At 38.0% G+C, this 25649-nt stretch overlaps 1 protein-coding gene across 7 annotated transcripts in view; it reads right to left on the bottom strand.

Moving 5' to 3' along the window:
• The window catches only part of THRB (thyroid hormone receptor beta), a 341636-nt gene that overhangs the window by 227869 nt on the left and 88118 nt on the right, over window positions 1-25649 (bottom strand). The window contains exon 1 of one of the 7 annotated variants that reach the window (XM_036031519.1): window positions 16681-17208. The exons of the other annotated variants lie outside the window; for them this stretch is intronic. The gene's annotated coding sequence lies outside the window, so the exon portion shown is untranslated. Of the gene's footprint in view, window positions 1-16680; window positions 17209-25649 lie in introns of those variants that run through there. 7 annotated transcript variants of the gene reach the window in all.

Genomic DNA, 25649 nt, shown 5'->3' with positions numbered 1-25649 from the left:
TTGTAACAGGAAAAATTACACACAGTGATTTAGGACTGATGTTATGAATAAAAAGGAGAAAAGACTGTGCAAATATTTAGATAAATGTAATAAAACTATGTTTGTTTGCCATCTCTATTCATTTGTTAGGCTCTCTTGTAAGTCCTATCATGAATAAGAACTGGCTTCGATCTAAAGATAGCTCCTGATTTCTTTTAATGGAAATATGTGTTAGTGGGAAATTCCGATTGTTTCTGAAAAAAGACAATGCTACTCATCCTTTAGCCTTGATCAGGGAATGGCTAGTTCTTAGAAGAAGTAAGAAGATGAAAATGTGAATGAAGACAAAGCTGAGCAATCTATAAAAATCCTGAGTATCTATTTTCTAATGTGATGGCCTCTCAGCCCTTCAAGGCTCAGTGACAACAGTCCTAGTATAATGGGCCATTCCTCTTTAAAAGGGGAAAAGTTGAGAAAGGGCTTCAAGGAACGTGAGGGAGGCGCCACGGCTAGGAAACACAAGACCTGAGAATTTTGAACTCAAAAACTTATTAATCAACAGGTATGAGTTTTCCCCTACTGGCAAATACTATTCTAGAGCATTAATTTTATTAATGATGTCTTACTATATCAGTTTTATTTTAATTTGTCTTCTTATAAAATATAAGAGAAAATCTGGGGAAAAGAGATAAGCATAAAGGAGATAAAGTTTTCCAAAATCCTGCAACCCAAATATAACTGTTTTAAAAATTGGGTATATATTTTCAATCTTTCTTTTTTCCTGTTTGTTTTAAGGCCAGAATCATTTGAAAGCATTTTATAGTCATTATCTCATTTAATCTTTGTAATAACTCTGTGAGGCAGGTATTATTCCCACTTTATAGATGAAAGATGGATAGCCTACCTAAGTCCAAAGCCTGTGCACTTAAGCACTACACTGCTTTAGATGTGTGTACACATATACATTTATATGTGCATCTGTGTCTTCATTTCTACATTAATGTATGCACAGTTTTATAATCATACACTAAAAGTTATGAATATACGTAGCATTTTGTGATTTCTATTTCTTACTTAGAACATAGCAAGCAAAGTTTCCCAATTAAGTCACAGAAAGCCTCAAGCTGAGAGATAAGAAAGGTCAACTGCTATTTGTCAGGTGTGAGCTCCAAGACGGGTGAGCCAAGGGTATAAAAATCTTGAGAATGTTTTCTGACATGAAAAGGAACCCATGTCTAAAGCCAAGAGAAACACCTGCCTCACAATCCTTGAAGTGAGAAGATTTTTGAGCTATAATAGAATAAATTTGGGTGTTTGATTATTATTTGTTTTGTCTGAGCTACTTTACCCCCTCTAGGAGTGGAAAGTACTATAAGGTCATTCCTATTCAGTCTGAGGATTGTGGGACAAGTCCCCATAATTCAGAAAGGTGACTCTACAAGTACACTTGGCATCTCCAGTCTGCTCCACAATGCTCTGAGCACAGTCAATGAACTTTTTATAAATATGATGTGTAACTCCTAGGCTTCATCACACACCTCCATGAGTGATAAATTACTTTGGGTCCTCATTGACTCTTCAACTCAGCAGTCCACAACAAACTAATTCTTACTCTGGCCTCATAAAATGAGTTTGGGAGTGTTCCCTCCCTTCAATTTTGGAGGAGTATGCAGAGGACTGACATTTATTCTTCTGTAAACTGACCAGTGAAATACTCTGGTCCTTGGCTTTCCTTTGTTGGGAGGTTTATGATTCCTGATTCAATCTCCTTACTCATTATTGTTCTGTTCAGATTTTCTATTTCTTCACAATTCGGTCTTGGTAGTTTGTATGGTTTTAGGAATTTATCCATTTCTTCTGGTGTCAAATTTCTTGATATATAATTAAGTATAGTACTCTCTAGTGGTCCCTTGTATTTGTGTGATATCTGTTGTAATGTCCCCTCTTTTATTCATAATTTTATTTATTTGAGTCATCTCTTTTTTCTTGGTTATTTTACTTAAAGTTTTGTCAGTTTTTTTTTAATCTTTCAAAGAATTATTTCTTGGTTTTACTAATATTTTCCTATTTCAATCATGTCTGTTCTAATCTTTACTATTTTCTTCCTTCTTCTAACTTTGGGTTTAGTTTGCTCTTCTTTAGCTCCTTCCTTGAGGCATAATATCAGGTTGCTTATCACAAAGGACTTTCTGATTCATTATTTAATCTGATCCTAAAAAACAGACCTGGTAGCAAGTATTTGCTCCTACTGTGAAAATAAAAAAAAATTTTGATCCAAAAAACCCAAAAGATACAATGAAGGCCATGTAGCCAAAATTCTCTTCTTCCAAATTAGTAAGAATGGGTAAAAAATTCAAACATTAAACAACAGTGCTCCAAGAAAGAAAGAGGTCAAATTTAGTAAAATCATATTTGAAACATTGTGGTCAGAGAGAGAGAGAGATACAACTGTAGAGATCCAAGAGTAATTACTATATTCAAAGTAATTCTAGGAGGAGAAAGTTCTGGGAGAGCTGAACAAATTTGAGGGGGATCACAAATGCCATATAATGTCAGGCACAGCTCTCTAAGAGGTCAGTAGGCAATGCAGGTTACAAAAGTTTTTACAGAATGAGCTTTTGGAGTAGAAGTCTTGACCCACTACCATGATCCCAACTCACCTAAGGCTGGAATGACTTTTTGGAAGGGGGAACTGAAGTTGAGAAGTAAGTACATAGAATAGTCTTTGTCTAAAGCAAAAGCTCCAAAAACTCTCTCTGAATTACACCACAATCTGCACTCTATGCTTCCCCCACCCTGGCAGGACGAGAATATGTCCCTTCCAAAAAAAAAATGCCACTATGAAATGCTAAATAAAACCACAGACCCCAGCATAGAGCCTAAATTCATGAACTATTATTGTCCATGTCTCCCAGCAAATACCTAAACTTAAGTTCTAAGAGACAATAAACACATCTCAGTGCAGATGAGATGACAAGTATGTTTCATTGATTCAATATTTGGGGAAGAAGGTGGTCCAGTTAGCACTTTCTGTGTAAACATGAGAAAGATGAAAACAAATGGCATAACAACTGTACAAAAAGAACAAAACATGGGAAGAAAGGGGGGAAGAAATGAGGGAGGGAGAGAGAAAGGTATCAGACAATGACTGATGAAAATACATGCTAAAAAATGTCTCAAGAAACAGAAAAAATTCTACAACAAATATTTTGCACCATAAAAGACATTAAAACAATAGTTTTGATGAAGGAATAAAGCAAAATGAGATAAAAAGAGAGTAGAATAAATAGAAAAATGAGACAGTAGAGTTCAGGGTACAAAACCAGCACCAAAGAACCACTTCTGAAGAACTAATAAGTAAATTAGCAGAATAAAAGGTTGATATATTTTTTAACGCATTTTTGGTATCTATGGAGATGATTGTATATTTTATCCTTTTTCTAGACAGTGGACTGATATACTAAACAAAGAAAAATCTTTTGCAAGTTAAGAAAAAGTCATGGGACTTCTGGCAAGATGGAGGCATAGGTGGACGCACCGTACCTCCACGTACAACCAAGATTAGAACAACAACAATTTAGAGGCAGAATAACACCCAGAACTGACAGAGAATTTATCTGAATGGAAGTCGGACAGCCAAGAAGTTGAAGCAGACCTGTTCATCCAGACCGGTAGGAGGGGCGGAGACGAGCAGCAGCCGGGTGCGGGTCTTGAGTGCGGAGAACAGGGAGAACTGGGCGCATAGGCAACCGGGAGTGTGTAAGGCATCCAGGGCGCGCAAGATTGCAGCGTGTGGACCCTGAGTACGCAAGCGGCAACTGGTGGACTCAGTGAGGCGGCGATTGTGGACCAGGGCAGAGCACGTAACCCAGGATCCCAGGGAAGGGACTATATCCCAGGAGAATGGGGCTACTGCCATTGTTCCCTCCTGCCCCTGCCCCTGCCCCTACATACAACGTCACAATCTAGCGACTGGGGTGCCCAGCCCTGGATTGTGCTGGGCACCCCACAAGGGTGAACACCTAAGGCTCCACCCCTCACCATAACAGGAGCAACAAGTCTCAAACAGAAAAACAGATCAATGCCCCAGGGCTCATCCTTTTGAGTGACCAAGAGATTGCCAATCTATCAGATGCACAGTTCAAAACACTGGTAATCAGGAAGCTCATAGAATTGGTTGATTTTGGGCGCAAATTAGATGAAAAAATGCAGGTTACCATAAAAGAGATGAAGGAAGATGCACGGAGAACCAATAGGGATGGGAAGGAAACTGGGACTCAAAACAGTAGAGTGGACCAGAGGGAAGAAAACAAACAAACAAAGAAACAAACAAACAGGAAAGAATGAAGAAATAAGAATTCAAAAAAATGAGGAAAAGCTTAGGAACCTCCAGGACATCTTTAAACGTTCCAACATCCGAATTATAGGGGTACCAGAAGGGGAAGAGGAAAAGCAACAGATTGAGCATGTATTTGAACAAATAATAAAGGAGAACTTCCCCAGTCTGGCAAAGGAAATAGACTTCCAGGAAATCCAGGAAGCTCAGAGAGCCCCAAAGAAGTTGGACCCAAGAGGAAACACACTAAGGCACATCATAATTACATTAGCCAAGGAAAAATGAAGGAGAGAATCCTAGAAGCAGCAAGAGATAAGGGGACAGTCACCTACAAAGGAGTTCCCATCAGACTGTCAGCTGATTTCTCAAAAGAGACCTTACAGGCAAGATCGGGCTGACTTTCCAAGTCATGAAAGGCAAGGACCTGTATCCCAGATTACTCTATCCAGCAAAGCTTTCATTTAGAATGGAAGGGCAGATAAAGTGCTTCTCAGATAAAGTCCAGTTAAAGGAGTTCATCATCACCAAGCCCTTATTTTATGAAATGTTAAAGGGACTTATCTAAGAAAAGAAGATAAAGAAAAAACATGTATAGTAAAAGGACAGCAAACTCACAATTCTTAACAACAACACCTAAAGCAAAACCAAAAGAAACTAAGCAAACAACTAGAACAGGAACAGAACCACAGAAATGGAGATCACATGGAGGGTTAGCAACAGGGGAGTGGGAGGAGGAGAGAGGGGGAAAAGTTACAGAGAATAAGTAGCATAGAATGTAGGTTGAAAATAGATAGGGGGAGGGTAAGAATAGTACAGGAAATGTAGAAGCTAAAGAACTTATAAGTATGACACATGGATATGACTAAAGGGGAGGATGTTGGTGGGAGAGGGTGTACAGGGTAGAGGGGTGTGAAGGGGGAAAATGGGACAACTGTAATAGCATAATCAATAAAATATATTAAAAAAAGAAAAAATCATTAGACAAATATATGAATATTGTGAACAAGCTGGTCATGTGAAAATAAGTACTACTGGCCAATAAACACACACATGTGTGCACATGCATGGACACCCAAACTTATTTTTTGAAAAGACAAATCAAAGTGGTAAAGGGTAAATCACAGTAATAGGGGATAAATGCGGACAAATGTACTTGAACAACAGTAAAATAATTATAAAAATTCATACTTATCAGAATGGTAAAAATTAAAAACTTTGTTAATTTTAATGGAATAGGAAACCAAACAATCTCAGAAATTATTGGTAATGGTATAAAATGCTGTAAACTTGTTTAAGGGCAATTTGAAAATATCTTTTAAATATTAAGTGTGCCAATTTTTTAACCCAGCAATTATGTTGGTAGGAATTTATCACATCACATTTGCCCAAATCTGCAAATGCAAAAATACAGAATAAGAATGCTAATTTAAATTGTTTAAATTGTACTATTGCTTGAAATATCACCCCTCCAAATAAAAACCAAAAAACAAACAAAACAAAACAAAACAAAAACCAGAAGTACTCGCTATACACTCATCAATAAAATACTTGGGAAAGGATTTATGACAGATCTGTATCATGAAATACAGTCAGTTTATTAAAAAGACATTATTGAAAAGGGAGGTTCTCTAAAACATATTATTGAGAGAAAAATGCAAGATTAGAACAATGAGTGTAGGTAGGATAATTCCATATATATAAACAAACAGAATATCTGTTTCTTTCTTTCTTACCATGTATATCTAATTCATTACTAAATCATGTAGACTTTATTGCCCGAAAGACCATGAAATGCCTCCATTTTTTCTAAGCATATGCTAGTCCAAGTTGCCTTCATTCTTTACATTTCTGCAATAGCCTCAAATCTGAATTCTAAGTAAGCATTTCTCCTCACTTTTGCTCAGTCTACACTCTAGCCACTCTGGCATCTTCAGTTCCTTGAATAAGCTGTGGTCCTTTTGGCATACAGGCGAAGCACATAGTCCTGTTCCTGTCTGGAACATTCCCCTGTAATCCAACTCAGTTGTCCATTCTTTGTTCAGATGTCAGCACAATGGCCACTTCCTCAGAGGAACTTACATGCTCCTTTTTGTTACATTTACTTGATAATTATACATTTACATGTGTGTGATCAGTTTCTATTTCCCTCTGCTAGTCTATAATCTCTGGAAAGTTAGTGAGATATCTATCTTTTCTCATCATTGAATCCTCAAAGTGATAACTGATTCAGAAATTGTATAACTAAATAGGTGTTCTATCCCATCCATCCATCCATCCATCCATCCATCCACCCACCCATCCTATAGCTGCATTAAAAATACCTGATAGAAACTATGAACCATGTTTATGTGTGGATTGATGTTAAGGACAGGATGGGGGAGAAAAGTAAAAATACTAATGTTTTATTTTAAAAATTGCATTTGTTTACTTTTTACTAAGTGCATTGAATAATTAAAAATAATTTATCATAACAAAACTATTACTTTCTTGCTGATGACAGAGCAAGTATATCTTAAAATTTTCTCCTTCAGCCTACAAAGGTAATTAAATAGTTTCTTAATATCCTGTCACTAGGACTATAATTGTACCTCTGCAAAACCTGCATATTAACATGATTCTCTCACTTGCCAACTCAATTCAGTTCTATTTCAAGTGTAAATAGATCTCACAAGCATTCTTATGAGTGTTGTATACTCATTGATGCAAACACATTTTTCTCATTAAATGTACCAGAAATTTCTGCCTACAAATTCAGTCACATTGTCATAGTCTTTCATAGAAAGGAACAATGTATATGAAACAAGATTCTCTTGATTTTGATTAATGAACAAAGAATCACTTATTTAACCCAGCTCACCTTAGAGCACCTTCCTGTGATGCAACTACGAGTTCTTATAACAATTAAAGAGGGCAAACTCTTAACAGTTGGGGAAGAATTATTTAAATTAATAATCTAAGAGATCTTCCTTGGTCTTTATCTCCACGTGACCTACTGCTAGTCTCTCCTGGATGCATTTTTAGTCTGGAGAATTATTGCAGCAGCAGCACCAGAAGTCTGGGCCACACCAAACCTTATCACTTTTATATGTGATCACCAACATTTCATTCATAAGACTGGGTTGAAGAAATTAGGATTACAATTTTGGTTTCTACATGAGGACAAGTTTGTGTCTAGAATGCAATTGTAGAACTTCTAGCCAAGATGGAGGCATAGGTAAACATGCTTTGCCTCCTTGCACAACTACAGAAAAAATTACAAACAGACCTCAAAACAAGTAACACCAAGAACCATTAGAAAATTGAGCTGTATGAAAGTCACAACCGAGGATTTAAAGAAACCACATTCATCCAGGCGGGTAAGAGGGGCAGACACACAGAGGGGTGAAGAGAGGGGCAGAGAGGCATGGAGACCTAGGGTGGCGTAGAGAGGCATGGGCAGTCCCACATCCAGAGGTGGTGGGTAAAAATCAGGAGGGATAACCTGGGAGCAAAGGATCCCAGCCCCAGGCCAGACCACACAGCTCAGGGTTCCAGTGCCAGGAAGATAAATCCCAATAACTTTTGGCTGTAAAAACCAGTGGGTATTACGATGGCAGAAGAAACGGCTGGATTTTCAGGAGACTCTGCTTAGAGGGCCTACACAGACTTACAACTTATACAGACCTACCCCCCTTGGATTCAGCACCAGAGCAATAGCTAGAAGGGCACCAGTCGCATAAGGGGAGTAAGCAAAGTGACTGGAAACAGAGTGAGTGCCAGGCAAACCTCCAGAAGCCAGGCAGTGGCATTGTCCCCTCTCTGAGCCTTCCCCTACACAGAGCCACAAAGCAGTGAAGTGGGTTGCCCTGCTCTGGCAATTACCTAAGGCTGTGCCCCAACATAATTTACAGGTGCCTTTTCTACAATAGGCCACACTAGTAAGACAGGGACACAAAGCAGCTCTACCTAGTACACAGAAACAAACACAGGGAGGCTGTCAAATTAAGGAGACAAAGAAACATGCTTCAAATGAAGGAAGAGAACAAAATCCCAGACACAGAACTAAATGAAATGGAGATAACCAACCTAATAGACGTGGAGTCAAAACACTGGTTATCAGGATGTTCAAAGAACCCACTGAATATGGCAACAGCATAAAAAAGACCCAGGCAGAAATGAAGGTTACCGTGAGTGAAATAAAGAAAAATCTACAGGGAAACAACAGTTGAGGGCATGACACCGAGATTCAAATGAATGATTTGGAACATAAGGAAGAAATAAGCATTCAACTAGAACAGCAAGAAGAAAAAAAAGTTTAAAAATCAGGCTAGTATAAGGAGTCTCTGGGACATCTCCAAATGTATCAACATCTGAATCATAAGGATGCCAGAAGCAGAACAGGAAGAGCAGGAAATTGAAAATTTATTTGAAAAAAATAACGAAAGAAAACTTCCCTAATTTGGTGAAGAAAATAGATATACAAGTCCAGGAAGCACAGAGAATCCAAAACTAGTTTCACTCAAAGAGGACGACACTAAGACACATTATAATAAAATGTTAAAGGTTAATGATAAAGAGAGAACTTATAAGCAACAAGAGAAAAGCAGAGAGTTACCTACAAAGGAGTTCCCATCAGACTGTCAGCTGATTTCTCAAAAGAAACTTTGCAGGCTAGAAGGGACTGACAAGAAGCATTTGAAGTGATGAAAAGCAAGGACCTACAACCTGGATTATTCTAGCCAGCAAAGCTATTATTTATAATGGAAGGGCAGATAAAGTGCTTCCCAGACAAGGTAAAGCTAAAGGAGTTCATCATCACCAAGCCATTATTGTGTGAAATGTTAAAGGAACTTATTTAAGAAAAAGAGGAAGATCAAAACTATGAACATTAAAACAGCATCAAATTCACAAGTATCAACAATGGAATCTAAAAAACAAACTAAGCCAACAACTAGGACAGGAACAGAATCATAGATATGGAGATGATTTGGAGGGTTATCAGCTTGGAGAGGGAAGGGGGAGAATGGACAGAAAGGGGAAAAAGGTTCAGGGAAAAAGAAGCATAACTGGTAGGTACCAAATAGACAGGGGGAGGTTAAGAATCATATAGGAAATGGAGAAGCCAAAAACCTTATATGTATGACCCATGGACATGAACTAAGTGAGGTTTCCCGAAGGGAATGGGGGTACTGGGTGGAGAGGGCATAGGGGAAAGCATTGGGACAACTGTAATAGCATAATCAATAAAATAGATTAAAACAAAACAGAAGAAAAAAATCATAGAACAACCCTATAGAAGAAGTCCTTTAGGTCAGAAAGAAAACAAGGTCATTTGGTGTTGTTTTCAGTCTCTTGAATTGTTAAATAAGAGTACAATCTCTTCTGGTTATTTAACAAATTCTGCATTTTTTATCTGTTGGAAATTGTGACAACTCTGAGAATTTCTGGAGCTGGAGATAAGCCATTAAGTATTAAAAGGTATTACTAATATAATGTAATAGTAAAGAAATCTCATTCAGATAATACCCACTAGAACACTTGGGGATGGAGTAATGGTGAAAGAAGTGATAAATTTAGTAGAGTTTCAACTCTGTAAAAATACTGCAGACCTATGACCTCCTTTAGAGGACGGAAATCATAAAGTCATTCACCCTTAGTACAATTTCCACCCTTGGTATAATTCACCCTTAGTATCATTAGAGTGTGCTAAGCCCAGGGATTAGTCACTTGAATGGGAAAAGTTCTTATACAAGTGACCTGTGGAAAGAAGCCAAGAGTACTTCCTAGTACTCTAGCACACTACAAAAAAAGATGCATTTCAGAATGTATTGCTATATAAGCATTGCACTTCAAACCCATGCATCCCTGACAGATAGTACTGAGAATACAGGTTACTATTGGGGAGTGTTATTGACGGTGAGGAAGCATGAGGGAGGGAGGCTTCTGGGTGCTGGAAATATTCTATAGCTCCCTCTGGCTCGTGGCTCCACAGGTATATAGTCATACATACATAAAACCATCCAACCATACATTTATGATTGGCACATTGCATGAATGTAATACCTCAATTAAAACAAAATTAAAGAAAAGGTACAATTGTTTTCTTGAGGGCTAGGAGACTCTTCATCAGAGAGAGAAATCTTTAACAAAAAAGTATCACCACCTGAATGTCATTTCTAAGGTCTAATAAAAATTTTACAATATAACAAGAACTCTATTATAAATGATGTTCTGCAGCTGTCCTAAAGATGGAGCTCCATTAATAAATGCTGGAGAATGAGAATGTAATTTGATATGTTGAATTTTTATTAAAATCAGAAAAAGGCAACTGGCCGTGAGCCTGCTACTTGGGAGAATAAACTGTCGAAAATTTCTGCAACAGAAATTTCTTTCTGTTCTGGTCTCTGCCATTCACACTTATATCTTCGAGAACACCCAAATTATTAAATAATCCCCCTCCCAAATTAAATACACTACAATTTACACACACACACACACACACACACACACGCACAAACAATCTCTTTGCTCTGAAGGAGTAGGGAGGGGCCTAATACATTTCACATTCTTTCAATATTGGGGAATTTCTCCCTCTTTTTACATTCAGCATAACCTGCTTTTTAAATCCTTGGGGTTTTAAAATATATGACAAAATGGATCCTGCAGTTACATTGCCATTGGAATAAAAGTATCATCTACACTTAATCTAACCGAGTCAGATCTAAATAGCATTATATGATGGTTTAACAGAAAAATGTATGTACTGAGTAGCCCACAAACAATTGAGAAAACTGGAACCACCTAAGCTCATCACCATTCGTGGGAAGGCAGGGCTGTGTTCCCATGTGGAACTGGTCTACAAAGCTTCTAGAAAATTTTGAGAGAAATCATCATGTATTTCTCCTTAAATATTAATTCCTACCCTGTAACTAATATTTCACAGACTATTTTCACAGCCTGTGGCCGCAGTAGCAGCTCATTTCCTGTAAAATAATATTCTGTACAACATGACTTTTTAGACATCAGCTTCCTGTACTTTCTCTTTAAATGTACCTCCTCAGAGTACTCAGCCTGGATGCCTTTTCTTCAATAACCTTGACCCCGCCCACCCAAACACCAGTGTCCATGGAAACCTTAAAGTGGAGGTTCCCAAGTCTTTTAGACAGAGTCTCTGCTGAGGCCCCAAACCTCCATTTTCACAACTGGGAACTGAGCACATTTTTCCTCTGCACCCCAAAACTTTATCTTCATCCTGCATTCCCCATGTCACAAACAATCCTGAGCCAATACCATGGCTAGATCCTTTGTTTCCCGCTTCCACTAAGTCTCTTCCTTGCATTTCCTTCTACCTTCCCTGTCCTTGGCCTGCTTACAAAGTGCCTCACGGATCTTCAGGGGCCTCTTCATCCATATCTACCTACTCCACTGTCTTCATTTATTTTATGCACCCTTTACAGTCACGGTTTTTGTTTCCAAAGTCAGATCTCACCTCTTCCTTGCTCACACCGTCTTTGTTTCCCCATCGCATGGAATAAAACCCTAACTCCTTAGCTTGTTATTTAAAGCCATCTACATGGAGACCATAGTCCATACTTAACTTTCAAACCATGCTGCTACTTCCAGACCTTACGTTTAGTCCCATTGAAATGGCACTCATGCACTCCACTGTATCACAGTCCTCACCAGTGTCCTTTTCTTTCTTCTACCCGCCAACCCTGAGAACATCTGAGCTTCATGGCTCATGACTGAGTCCAGTATTCCAGTGTCCGACCTCAAGGCGGGCTACTTTCTTGGTCAGCCTGCTCCCCTCAATCCCTTATACTTCTCATCCGGCTTCTCCCGCAAAATGTAAGCCTCTCTCCTGGTTCGGTTTGTGTAATAGTCATCTCGGTAGCTCTCCCCAGCAGATACCCGAGGTTGGTAAATGGAGCACTTGTTCAAAGTATGCTTGTTAAGCAGACCAGAAGGCCCCTTTCACCACTTTGTGGTAACCATGAGCAGTGTCTACCCTTCTAGAATATTCCGAGGGAGACCCTGTGACTTTTTGGATATATGAAGATGTTTTCCTGACAACAGAGAGAAGCTGGGCTCTCCTTCTCCGAAAAGAGGACCATTAGTGTGTTTCCAAGGCTGAAGGAAGAACACAGGCTATTGGAGTGATGTAAAAACAAAGCAGAGGCAGCGAGCAGTCCATACATATCACAGGACTTGTTTGCTTGGCAGAAGTCACTCAGAGCAAATGCCTGGAGAATTTAGCAATGCAGAACCGTTCCTGGCTGTGCTGCCCAAGTGCAGGCAAATGGCTCAAGTAACTGCCATCCAGGGGCAGTCAGTCAAAACACAGAGTCAAAACTATAAAAGGGCAAGTGCCCCCACAGAGGAAAAATTATCAGCTATTGTTAGGCAGAATAATATGTGACTGCTGACATTTCACCTATTATTATTATAGCAATATTTTAAGAGAGAAGTGTAGTTAAGGTTGTCAGAATTTCATTTTAACCCCCTCTTTGAGGCTGTTAAAATTCACTCATGTTGAAACTTGCCTTTCAGGTTCTCAGCTGGATCTGCACTTTGTTTTCAATCCGTTGTTCTCTAGTGGAATGCAAAATGTAATGCAGGGGAGAGGGTTTTTCCAAGGATCCTTCTACAAACTACTTCCGATCTCAAATCCCCGTGTCTTGCTCAGTCCACTCTGCATCAAAGATTAGTTTCAACACCAAAAATGACTCCAAGGATACACTCAACTCATAGAGGATTGAAGGCTTTTGGCAGTGGGAATAAAAATAGCTACAGCAATAAGTAATACTCAACAAGTAGGAATCTGTTCAGCAGCCTTCACTACAGAAAAACACCACCTTGGAATGCTGTAAGTGTCCTTAAGAGACAGGTTGAATCAACAGGTATTTCTGTTGCACTCACAAAGGTAACTAGTGACAGTCCCAAAACGTCTTCATAGGCATGGCATACAGGTGATAGGGAGGAGGAACTGTGGAAATGCGCCAAGGAGGAAATGTGCCAAGGCTACATTTGTAGAGCAAACCCGCTGATTTGGTTTAGCCTGTGTGCTCTTGACACTCAAAGCTCCCATGCTCTTCTACCCTGAGCCACCTTGCACTGGTGAGAAAACGCCAGGAGAAGAGGAAAGAACCAGTGATTTTTTGGTCAGTTACTATGTGCCATGCAGAATGCTGGGCACTTTATAATCACAAAGTACCGTGAAGACACCAAGAGGCACGAGACACTCCTCATCCCTACTCTCCAGCTGAAACATACTTTAGGTATATCTACTTGTGCATAAATGGCTTTAAAACACTCCCATGCTTGCTTTGCTTATCTTAAACCCCAGCAGCTGTCCAGCTAGACTTATTATGTTGATCAACATATGAGATATCACCATATATAATAGAGTATTTACTTTAGTAGACATCCCGCCAGCTCTTTGATAAACATGTTAGGTCTTGTATGTGCCATCCTTCCCATTACAGTGGTCCCAGAACCTGGGAAAGTGCTATAATTAGCCACTTATTATTATAAGCATATCTGTAATACTTTCCATTTGCAAACGGCTTGGCAATCAACTCTACTCTTTATGTCTCACAAGAAATCAGATAGCTCAACACTTGTTAGCTATGTTTTATGGCCCTGAATCCTCAGGCCGAGAATTAAAAGAAATCAAGGGTTGTGCAGCCAGCTCAGGCTTAAGACCAACACAGCTGCTCTGTTTTTATCCAGCTTCTCAGCCTGGCTGCCCAGCTGCTTCCCAATCTTTTTCCTGAATATATATATATATATATATATTTATTTTTGAGCTCTTGGAATTAAGAAAATTGTAGTAAGAATATTGGCCCTGATTCTCCATTTTTAGCCTGAAGAACTCACAGCCTGGGCTTCTGCCAAGCGTTGCTGAAATAACCGTCAGACTTGAGATGGCCCAGCAGACAATTCCCTCCGCTGGTGAAGCAAAGCTGAATCTCCTTAGGGGTGATTTTGCCCGGCCCGTGTCTGTGGCAGCAGGAGGGATCGAGGCATCGCCGGCAGAGTTCGGGTGCATTGCCCAGCCGGGCGGAGGAGCAGCGGAGGAAGAGAGGCAGGGGAGTGGGCACAGCTGGTTGGCCTTGGGGAGCGTCTCTGGAGAGCAATGAGCTGTTCAGGGATTTGTGGGCTTGGGCACAGGAAGGTAAGGCCCGGGTGGCTCTGGCTTTCAGCATGGAATATGTAGACACTGTCTTAAAAGATGGATGATAAAATGGGATCAAAAGCATAAAGGACAACTGTGGTTCAGACTTGGAAAAGGTCTTGTGGAGAGCTGTCCCTGTCTCCTTGGAGTCAGGCTGTTTTGTCTGCCATTCTTGAATTATGCCGTCATCCCATATTAATAGTAATAAAAATGTTTATTATCCTATATCATCATTTCATAATCTCTATAATACTTGCTATTAAATCCTGAGACAGTAGTAATTCCTTGTTAAGTTTTGTTTTTAAACTGCATCTTCATGGCTCCATAGTACATGTGCACTAATTGCCCCAAATATTTCATTTTAAAATGATGTTAGGTGCTGATAATAGTATTTCTACCACTATCAAGAAAGATGATTGTCTCGACTTAGAATATATGCATGAACTGGGAATCCCTTTTCATTCTAATTCCAAACTTAATTTGTTTCTAATATTCTGTTTACTCCTCTTTAAACAGATTGGGTCAACTGGTCTATTTCCCATTTTCAAAAACCCATACTTCTTCCTCTTATACTCTCATCTCCCCCAAATACACAATCATCATCATCATCATCATCATCATCAGGAACATTAGTTGAGTCCTATATGCCAGGCATTACCCTGAGAATTTCACATGTGCTAGCTGGTTAATTCTTCACAGCAGTAATAGAAATTATTGTGATCCCTATTTTACAGATGTAGGTGCTGAGACACACAGAGGTTAAATAATTCACACAAGAGCAGTCATACGGGAACTGGAACACACGCAGTCTGGCTCCAAAGGCAGGCTCCTTCCGGCTATGCTTTGTGGCCCCTCCTGATATCCTGGTGAGTATGTCGCTATTTCCAAAGCATTGTATGTATGTGCATCTTTTCCTTTGATTCTTACAACCACACATAAGGTTTTATTTAAACTGGAAACCCCATTTTGTTCCTTCCAAGTCTGGAGGAAATATATAACTTTTATATTGTTGAATTCTTGAAGGTTTGCTTAATTTTTTCCCCAGATGAAAATTCTAGATTTAATGGAAAATTAATTCTAGATTTAATGTAAAGTAACATTATGGGCTTCTTCCCCTAAAAAAAGTTAAAGTTATATTCAACTGGAAATCATTCTCAAATTACTCCCCATGCTTCTCTTTTCCTATATAAAGCAAAGTCCTGCACTTTTCAAAGGGATGTGTTGAACTTCAGCAGAAATGAGGAGAGTATTTAAATTGTCTTAAATGATAACTGTATTTCAAAATCAAACAGTTTAGGTTTTACACATTTATACTTATATGAGTAACATTCATACTTTTAAGTCTAGATTTATATATTCCTGGCCAAATTCCAGAAAGGGTTTTCAGAGATTTGGAACATATACTGCTTGAAATCCATATAAACCTCTGCTTTCTTTTCTTGATATGAAGAATAAGAGTTTATTCTACTTCTTAAAACCTCTACTTAAAAATTTTACAAAAGGACATATATGATCATGTGGACTAATAAAAATAAATGCTAAATCCGTTACTGAATTAATAATGTTTCTTTCCATGCTTCCTCATGCACAATTCACTGTTTCTAATTCTGACATATTAGCATTTCAAAAACTTCATAGTTTCTCATAGAGAACAACTGAGCTGAATTCCAAGAGAATACAAATAATACATGTGCCACTACTTGGATGTATACCTCATTGCTCTTTGAGTGAAATCCTTCCATGCCTGTAATCCTTCTGATGACCTTCAGGCCCTTACAGGGGGGTCCATGGGAGAAAAGATCAGGATTCCCACATCATGCACAGGGAGTGGGAGTGCTTGAAACACCCAAAATCACTTGAGGAACCAACCCAGATCCCCAGTCTCCTTATAATAACTTCCTCTGTACAGGGCTTCACACACTTGTCATGGTAAATATTCCTTCCTACTGATAGCCAAACAAATATTCCCGATGAACAATTAATCCCTTCAAAAAAGCATCTTAGGAAACCCTGGATTTAGTTTCAGTTTGTGATCAGTGAATATCTCATACACAATCTCTAGGTTCTCCTGATAGAGGTTAATGCACAGATCAAGGCCACAGCTCATTCCAGTGCTGAGCCTACTCAAATGACCTAGGCCAAGAAAGCTCTTCCCTTAACAGGCAGCTGCATTTCATCTTTGCATATTCAGACCAAAGAAAACAGATACCTGCTGTTTCAAACAGCTGGGTAGTTCACTGGAATACAGGTGGATCACCAAAACCATGGACAATAGTGATGTGTTTTTCTTAGGGTAGACCTCATGAGGTAAGTGAGGTCCTACAGCCCGCTAAGAAACAAGGGCTTTAGGACCACTGAATAGAATGATATAGGAGAGGGATCTTACACATCCAATTGTAAATCCAACCTCCATAAAATTGTAATGACGGTTGTACAACTGTGAATATACTAAACAACATTGACTTGGACATTTCAAGTGGGTGAATAGCATGATATGTGAATATATTTCAGTAAAGCTGTTACATATTTTTTAAAAACCCTTTACTCTGGACCTTGGTTCTGAGCCCTGGCTGCCCCTTAAAATCACCTGGGTGTGGGGGGTGGGCACTCCTTAAATCCCAACGCCCAGGCCATACCCTAGACCAACTGCATCAGAATCTCTGTAGACAGCACTCAGACATCCAAATTATTGAAAGTAATCCCCGAATCCACATATATTGCTATCAACTTTTGCTCTCCTTAGTCTACCTGAAAGATACAATGGCAGCAAAAGTGACTCAGTTGTAGATACCCTGGCGAGAAATGTATTACCAAAAGGCAATGGCTATGTAAGTGTCTGGCCCAGAGTGAAACGAAAATGTATGGCTGTGCCTACAAAATTATTAAGAATTCTAAGACAGTACCCGCAAAGCTCGAAACCAAGCAACAGCCCCACAGAGCATGGTGGCATATGTGGCTGCACCGGTTGCAGCCCGTGAAGCCAACAGACCTGCCAAAAGGTGAGAAACGAGGGAGGCAGGGGTCTGCCTGACCGATACGGCGCTCTGTTGTCTGCTGGCTCCTTGAACTTCTCTTGGCAGAACGTGCATTTGTAAACTCTACAGCTTATGGATGACCTTTTGTCACTTTCTCATTTATAGAAATCAACACTCAGAGAAACTGAATGACTTGTTAAGGCCACAAGTTCAATGACAGAGCCAGAACCGAACCCCAGGTATCCTGGCTTTCTTTCCCCACACCACACTGCTGGTCTGCAGTTTAAACGTAAATAAGCAGGAAATGATAACTACAAAGGAGGGGGAGGGGGAACAGGAAGGACAGTACTTATTGGAGCTTCTTTTTCAACTCTTCTGGGCGGAGGCTGAAAGGCTGTTTTAAAAAAATAAGTTTCAAATTCTTTCCTGAGTCAACACTTTCAAATCTTAGGGTAATGATATCACATGACAGCTTTAAACACTAGAGCAAATTACCTTTGCCGAGAGCTCACTTGAGCCCTTGGAGTTAATGATCATAAGCAAGGTGGTTATTAGTGGATGGTTATGAGGCAACACATTAGTAAACTAATCGGTGTTCCTGTACAAATATTTAAAATACTTCCAAGATAATTTGAACTTTAACACTGAGCTAGCCAAACACATTTGTAACCTGAACCCAAGGTTCTAATAAGTTTCTGCCTTTTGGATGTCCTTCAATGTGTGGGACATTTTTAGAAAGATTAGCACTTGAGTGTAAACACAGACTGACGTTTTCAACGTAAACATGAGACCTGAACTTTTGTATATGAAACAAAATGCATGTATGTTCTTCGCTCAGGTGTATGTGTAAATTTCATCCATCAAAGTATGCGGTGCAAGGACGTCATAATTGAGATACTGTACAAATCAAATGTAAACAAAGCTTTGAAAGCTTATGAAAAACATTCAACCAGGTGATAAAATTGTTCAAGGTAGGCTAGCAATAGCATATGGAAAAAAACCACAAACCAAACCAGACCAAAACATAAAAAACAACAGTGTTGTTCAAGAGGCAAAAGACAACTGCCAACACCCCTTGACAAGGAACAGTGGCCAGTGACTTGGGCCAGTTCGAATCCCAATTTCATACATACTTGATTTTTGTGAGCCTTGGCTAATGCATCTGAAAAATGGAGTTGATACCAGCCAAACAGCCCAATCAGATGCTTTCAAGATGTCCTGGTGACCTCTCAAATCTATGAGTCATACACCTTTAAATACATCTCATTGAGTCGTCCCTCAGAATTGTCACAGGGTGGGGGGTAAAATTGGCTTTGCATGTGCAGTGCTTTCCATAACTTTATGGTCTGCAGGTAGCAACAAGGCAAAACAAAGCATTCTCTGGCTTGGCCAAATATTGGCATAATTATAGGTCTGCTGTTTGGAAAATGAGGGCTGGATGAAAATGGTACAGAGACATGAGTAACCCAAAGTGTCTGAACTACAGCACTTACATCTCATTAACCACCAATTACTATATTCATAATTTAACACAAAAAGGAAAAACACAAATGAGGTTTTAAAAAAAGCCCCTTTTATCTGGACTTCAGTTTATACTTGGCTTTCAAAGGCAGCATTCATGTAATCGGCTGAGAAAGGGAGTAGTTAGATTGAGCAATAAAAACACTTTTCGATAACATGTGAGGCTATAAAAATGGCTTGGTTGAATCTATTAGCCAAAGATAAACACCCTGTAAGAGGAAAGGAAACTTTTTTCTGGATCATAAGATCTGGTATGTTTTTAGAGACCTTGCTTTCACTGAACATCCATTTCAAGAGACATTTGTAAATTTGTGATTTTATAACATTTTTGCATCTGAAATCTTGCCTCTGTTCTGGCAAGATCATGGTCAAGACATTCACCAAAATATGGAACAAAAATGATCCTTATTTATTTTTGTTGTTTCATTATAAACCTTGCTATTATTATTATTTCTGTTACTATTGCTACTGTTATTACCACTACCACTAGTAATGCTATTACAACTACTGCATTCATATCTGCATTTCTTTTTAAAATCTAACTTAGAAATTTTATTTATATGATACATGTATCAATCACTAGCTTTGAGTACAATGAAAGCTACACAATAACCTCAACATATACCAATAAAGCACTTGATGATACATGAAACATATTGCTAACAAAGTTTCAAAAAATTGGATAATTTTACATGTGAGTCAGACATACTTTTTTCTTTTTTAATTGAACTTATTGGGGTTACATTGGTTAATAAAATTACATAGGTTTCAGGTGTACAATTCTATAATACATCACCTGTAGATTGTATTGCATGTTCATCACCTCAAATCAAGTCTCTTCCCATCACTATTTATCCAGTCTATACCCTCTCATATGTGCATTTCTAAATGGCCATCTGATAAGAGTTCTAGTGACTAACATTTTATTCTCAGCTCCTGAGTCCCTGGCTGGCTCTCTCTGGTGGGTCTATTGACTCTACCTCAGTATAGCCCACATGCTAGCTGCTTCAGGGTCACTGAAAAACTTACTACAAATGCAAATTCCAGGCTCCACCCCAGACCTACAGAATCTGAAGCTCTAGGGTGGGAGGCCAGGAATATAATATGTCTGAAGACCATGACTCTGATGCTCAAATCTGCAAAACTTTGCTCAACAGAGAATGCGACCAAGGTGCCAAGGAACAGAAGAAGGAGGGATGAGAGAGAACTGAGGACAAACACCTGGAGCCACTACCTGCATGCTTGACCTTGTCTGCTTCAGGGCAGGATGCCAAAGGCAAGGAGAAGAAGGCAAAGTCTGGGGCAGGGGCGGGTTTTTCGGGAAAGAATGGCTCCTTCCTACCCTGGAAGTGGTCAGAGGCTCCTGCCTTCGGCTTCCGGACTTCACGAGGCCAGGCACCACCAGAGCTTTACTTGAGCCATTGCATGTCTTTTTTGCTTACTGAATATTAAAAATGGCAAGGCTCCTCATTTTTCATCAATGCAGGCATATCAGATCAAAGTAGCTATTGTTTCTCAGTTAGTATTTCTTAAAGTGTGATGTCGATGCACTTCAGGGTCTTGTTGATCCCCAGTCCTATCAAATCAGAGTCTGGGGGTTTCAATAAGCTCTCAAATAACTCCTATGCAGTGTCACATTTGGAAACTGTGGTTCTATTTTTTTGGCCTAACCTGACAATTAGTTTGTGATGAGGTTTCGAAATATATCCTGTAACTTACTATCTACCCCTTTCCTTCCCTCTTTCCTTCCTCCCTTCTTCCCTCCCTTCCTCCCTTCCTTCTATCCTTCCTTCCTCCTTTCCTTCCTGCCTGTACAAACATATTTCCTCAAAAACACAAGAAAATGAAAAAAAACCCCCACAAAAAAACAAGAAAAATTACCCGTACCCCATCACTCATTTTGATAAATATAATTATATAAAATAGTATTTTGGTTAGATAAAATTGAGATGTAAAATGACTGCATATAAATCCATTAAAAGGTATCAAAATATATTTTACTTATCACTTGTTGAACATCTAGAAGCTATTGGCCAAAATTTTTGCATTATAAATAATAATACAGTAAGCAATTTTGTTAAAAAAAATAAACCATAAAAAAGAAAAACAAACAAACAGAAAATCTTTGTACTCATTCCTGATGGCTAAATAACATCTGTGGTTAATTCCTAGAACTGGAATTTTTGGATCAAAATTTTATGCCTTCTTTTGAAGTGTTTGATACACATTTCCAAACTGCCCACAGAAAGAGAGTACCAGTTAAGAAGATATAAGGTTATAAATTGGTTAAGACCACATTGCAGGCACTTTGGCAGGTTTGGAAAAGTGACTATATGCATATTTTTAGACCTGGAAATTTCACTTTTAGGTATCCATCCTAGAGTGACTGTTGTTTAAGGAAATATTCACAATAGTAAAAAGCTGGAAATAATCTAAATATTCATCATGCAGGAGTAAAGAAATGAATAAAATAGCATTTAAACTATATGAACTAGATCTACATGTATCGACATAGATCTGTCTCAAAAATATCATGGCATAATATTGAATAAAAAAATCTTAGTAAAAGCTACCTACAGAACGTAATTATCTATGTAACATTTTAAAAACCATAAAATATTCCACTGTGTCTACATATGTAAGGAAAGTACAAAAACATGTACCAAAAGGACACACTAAATTTACCACAGTGGTTAATCTCTGAAAAGAGCACTAGAGGAGAAGAGTAGGGGTTTTAGCTGGATTCATAATGTTTTATTTTATTAATAAACAGTTTTCAGGCAAATAAAATAAAATGTCAACATCTGTCAAATCTGGAATGCAGTTCTCAAAATGTGTCTAAGGACCCATGAGGGACACTGAGCCTCCTGCAGGATGTCCATGAGGTCAAAATAATTTTCATATTAACACTGAGACATTATTTGTATTGTCCACTGTGTTGCCATTAGCCCCGATGGTACAAAGTCAGTGGAGGGTAAGCCTGTGGCGACTTAGCACATGTCAAGGCAGCGGCACCAACTGTACGAGTCATCATCGTATTCTTCACACCACAAAAACAAATCAAAGCAAAACAAGCCAGATTGACTCAAGAATGTCCTTGATGAAGCAATACAATTATTTTAATGAAACCTCAACACTTGAGCACTTTAAAAAATAGTCTGTGTGACAAAATAGCAAGGGTTGCAAATTGAAGTATGATGATTGCCTTGAGGGAAAGCATTTGTGTGCCTGAATTGTGAACTCAACCACTTGCTTGCTTCACAGAACATTATTTTTCTTGAAAAAATGAGTAAGAGACAAATTGTGGTTATTTAGACTTGAGTGTTTGGCCAACTTTTTCTGGAAAGTGAAGGGTCTGTCTCTTCAAAAAAAAAAAAAAAATCAACTGATTGTCTGTGTTGTAAGCCATGGAGGGGGCGAAACATTCTTAATAGTTAAAGACCTTTCTGAGATCAGGAAGACATGATACATAGAATCTTGACCATGGTACAATGAAATGTGTCTACATCTGGAAGATCTGTGTTACTCAATGAACCAATATTTCCCCAAGGGTTAATGCACGAAGTTATAAAATCATGCATGCATAGAAGATCCATTCAGAGTACAACATAAATGTGTGGGTTTTAATGTAATGGAATATGAAAAGTTCAGTGATATGGTTTTAGACTCCACGTTGCAACCAGCCATTTAGAAATTACTGCTTGTTGAATTTTGGTGTAGATCAAAGCAGTATTTTCAGTTATCTGAAAAAAAACTATTAAAATATTCTTTTTGCCCACAACATAGTTCTTTGAATATTGATTTTCTTCATATACTTCAACAAAAAAAGCATACCACAACAAAATGAATTCAGGAGCAAATATGAGAATCCAGCTGACTTCTTTCAGGCCAGAAATTAGAGATTTGCAAAAACATAAAGCAATGCCACTCTTCTCAAAGCCCTCCACCCTTTTGGAAAAAGTAGTTCTTGTCCTAAAGATGTTATTTCTGTTGACCTGTAAAGAGTCTATTATTACTATTTTATTTTTATTTTTTAAAAGATTTTATTTATTTATTTTTAGAGAGGGAAGGGGGGAGAGAGAGAGGGAGAGAGAGAGAGAGAGAGAGAGGGAGAGAAACATCAATGTGCGGTTGCTGGGGGGCCATGGCCTGAAACCTAGGCATGTGCCCTGACTGGGAATTGAACCTGCAATGCCTGGTTCTCAGCCTGCACTCAATTCACTGAGCTATGCCAGCCAGGGCTATTATTGCTATTTTAAATGAATTAACAGATATTTTAGATGTTCTAAAAGTTCTAAAAGTTTAGAAGTTCTCTGGGGTTCTCAATAATTTTTAAGAATGAGCCCAAACAATTTGAGAACTAGTGACCTAGGGAGGGGATATCCAGATGCTCTTATATGATTGTCTGCACTTCACTCTATAACTAAAGATACAGTAGTGAAAAACCTATCAGCAGCATTTGAGGATATGCATGAGCTGATACCTTTACCAAACTTAAGAATGATCATTAAACAACAATTGTGAATCTGAGAGAAAATATGTCATGATTTTAATTTGCCTCTCATTATTTGAGTTTAAATAATTTCAAATGTCTTACTGTTAATTTTAATTATTGTTTGTGGGTCATCCTCTTTCTACTTGTTATTTGCTTATTTGGGTAATATACAGCTGTTGAGCATCTTGCACGCATTATGCTTGCTTCTAGGTTTATCTGGAATGCAGCCATGAATGTCATCAAAGGTCTGCTGAAGAAGTTGGCACGCCCTGGTCTGTGGGCCAACTTTGTCTCACTTCTATTTTTGTAAATAAAGTTTTACTGAAACACAGTTGTGCCTATTTCATTAAATATGGTCTATGGCTGCTTTTGTGCAATGAAGGCAGGGTTCAGTAGTTGCAACAGAGATTGTGTTGCCTGTAAAGCAAAAAGTATTTATGATCTCTCACTTACACAAAAAGTTTGCTTTCCCTTATCTTGTGGATTCTGTAGGAATGCTTTTCTCTTTCCTTCACATTTGTAAGACTGTTTTATATATTAAAGAAATCTTGTCTCGAAAATGTTTTCCCATCACATTTACAGTATTTTAATTTTATTTGTGATTTTTTTCATTGTCTAGAGTTTTACATTTTATGTAGAAACTTGATTAAATCTTTTCTATTAATATAATTTTCTTAACCTTTTGTCAGCATCGATCTTTTTCATTAGATTTATTGGGGTGACATTGGTTAATAAAATGACATAGATTTTACCATTATATATTGCAGATATACAGGTGATATATCATAGAATTTTACATTTGAAACCTGTATCATTTTATTAACCAATGTCATCCCAGCAATTTTAATGAAAAAGCACCCCAAGTAAAATATTCCATTATTATATATTTGACACCCTTTATACTTTACTACCCATTCCCCTTCCCTCTGGTAGCCACCATACTGAAATGCCTTCTGAATGGAGGAGTGGATAAAGAAGAGTGCTACAAATATACAATACTACTCAGCTGTAAGAAAAGATGAAATACTGTCATTTGTGACAGCATGGACTGATCCTGAGAATATCACACTAAGTAAAATAAGTCAGACAGAAAAAGTCAAGAATCATATGATTCCATTCATCTGGAATATAAGAATTGATAGCAACAAATGAACAAATAAGAAAAACAAGCAGAAATCATAGTGACCATTGATTTTTAAAAATAATTTATGAGCTATTTTGGATTTTCAATTTATTTTACATGAATTTTTAAGTTATTTTGTCACATTATTGAGAGAAGCCTTCAGTGGTTCTGATGTTAGTTACACTAAATTGCTAGATTACTTTTGGAGAAGAATTCAATGTTGAAAATATTGATTCTTTTTGTCAAGGGGCTGAGAATGTTTCCCTGTTAACTTTCATCTTCTTCCAAATTATTTTATACTTTTTTCAAAGTATAGGTCATTTTATAAAGTTCTTTTTATATTTATTTCTAGTTATTTTTTATTTTAGGGCTGCTATTGTGATATGTTTTTAATATTTATTTTATGATTGATTATAGCTAATAACTTTCTTTTGTGCATTTATTTTTGTAAGTAGACACCACACTAAACCCCTAACTGTTCCAGTAAACAGTTTGATTGTTTTTTTCCTGTTGATTCTCTTAAATTTTCAGTATAGACAGATAGGGATTTGACTATTTTTCCCCTTTGTCATTATATTTTCTAGACTTTTGAGAAAAATAATCAATACATTTGTAATCTTTTCCTTGTTTTTCAATTTAATGAAAATTCATAAGGAATTTGACAACTAAGTAAAAAATTTAATCTTTGTTTCAAATAAATAATCATCATTTTAAGTAGTCTTTTTGTGTTTTATTAACATCAGCAATGTATATTAAGTCACGTACTTTTTAAGCCATCTATGAGATGATAAATTTTTTCTTACTTAACCAATTGATAAGATGAATTATAACAACAGAGTTCTCTATTAGCAAAATTTCTATGTTTTTAAGAATGCGGTATGTCGGTTCTGGCCAAGATGGAGGCATAGGTGGATGTACCGTACCTCCATGCACAACCAAGATTGGAACAACAACAATTTAGAGGCAGAATAACACCCAGAACTGCCAGAGGATTTATCTGAATGGAAGTCAGACAGCCAAAAAGTTGAAGTAGACCTGTTCAGACCAGGAGGGGAGGAGAGGAG

The sequence above is a fragment of the Phyllostomus discolor genome, chromosome 7 (genome assembly GCF_004126475.2).
Source record: "Phyllostomus discolor isolate MPI-MPIP mPhyDis1 chromosome 7, mPhyDis1.pri.v3, whole genome shotgun sequence".
Taxonomy (NCBI): domain Eukaryota; kingdom Metazoa; phylum Chordata; class Mammalia; order Chiroptera; family Phyllostomidae; genus Phyllostomus; species Phyllostomus discolor.
Note: the sequence above shows the minus strand (reverse complement) of the source record. Positions and strands in the feature narration are given on the sequence as shown.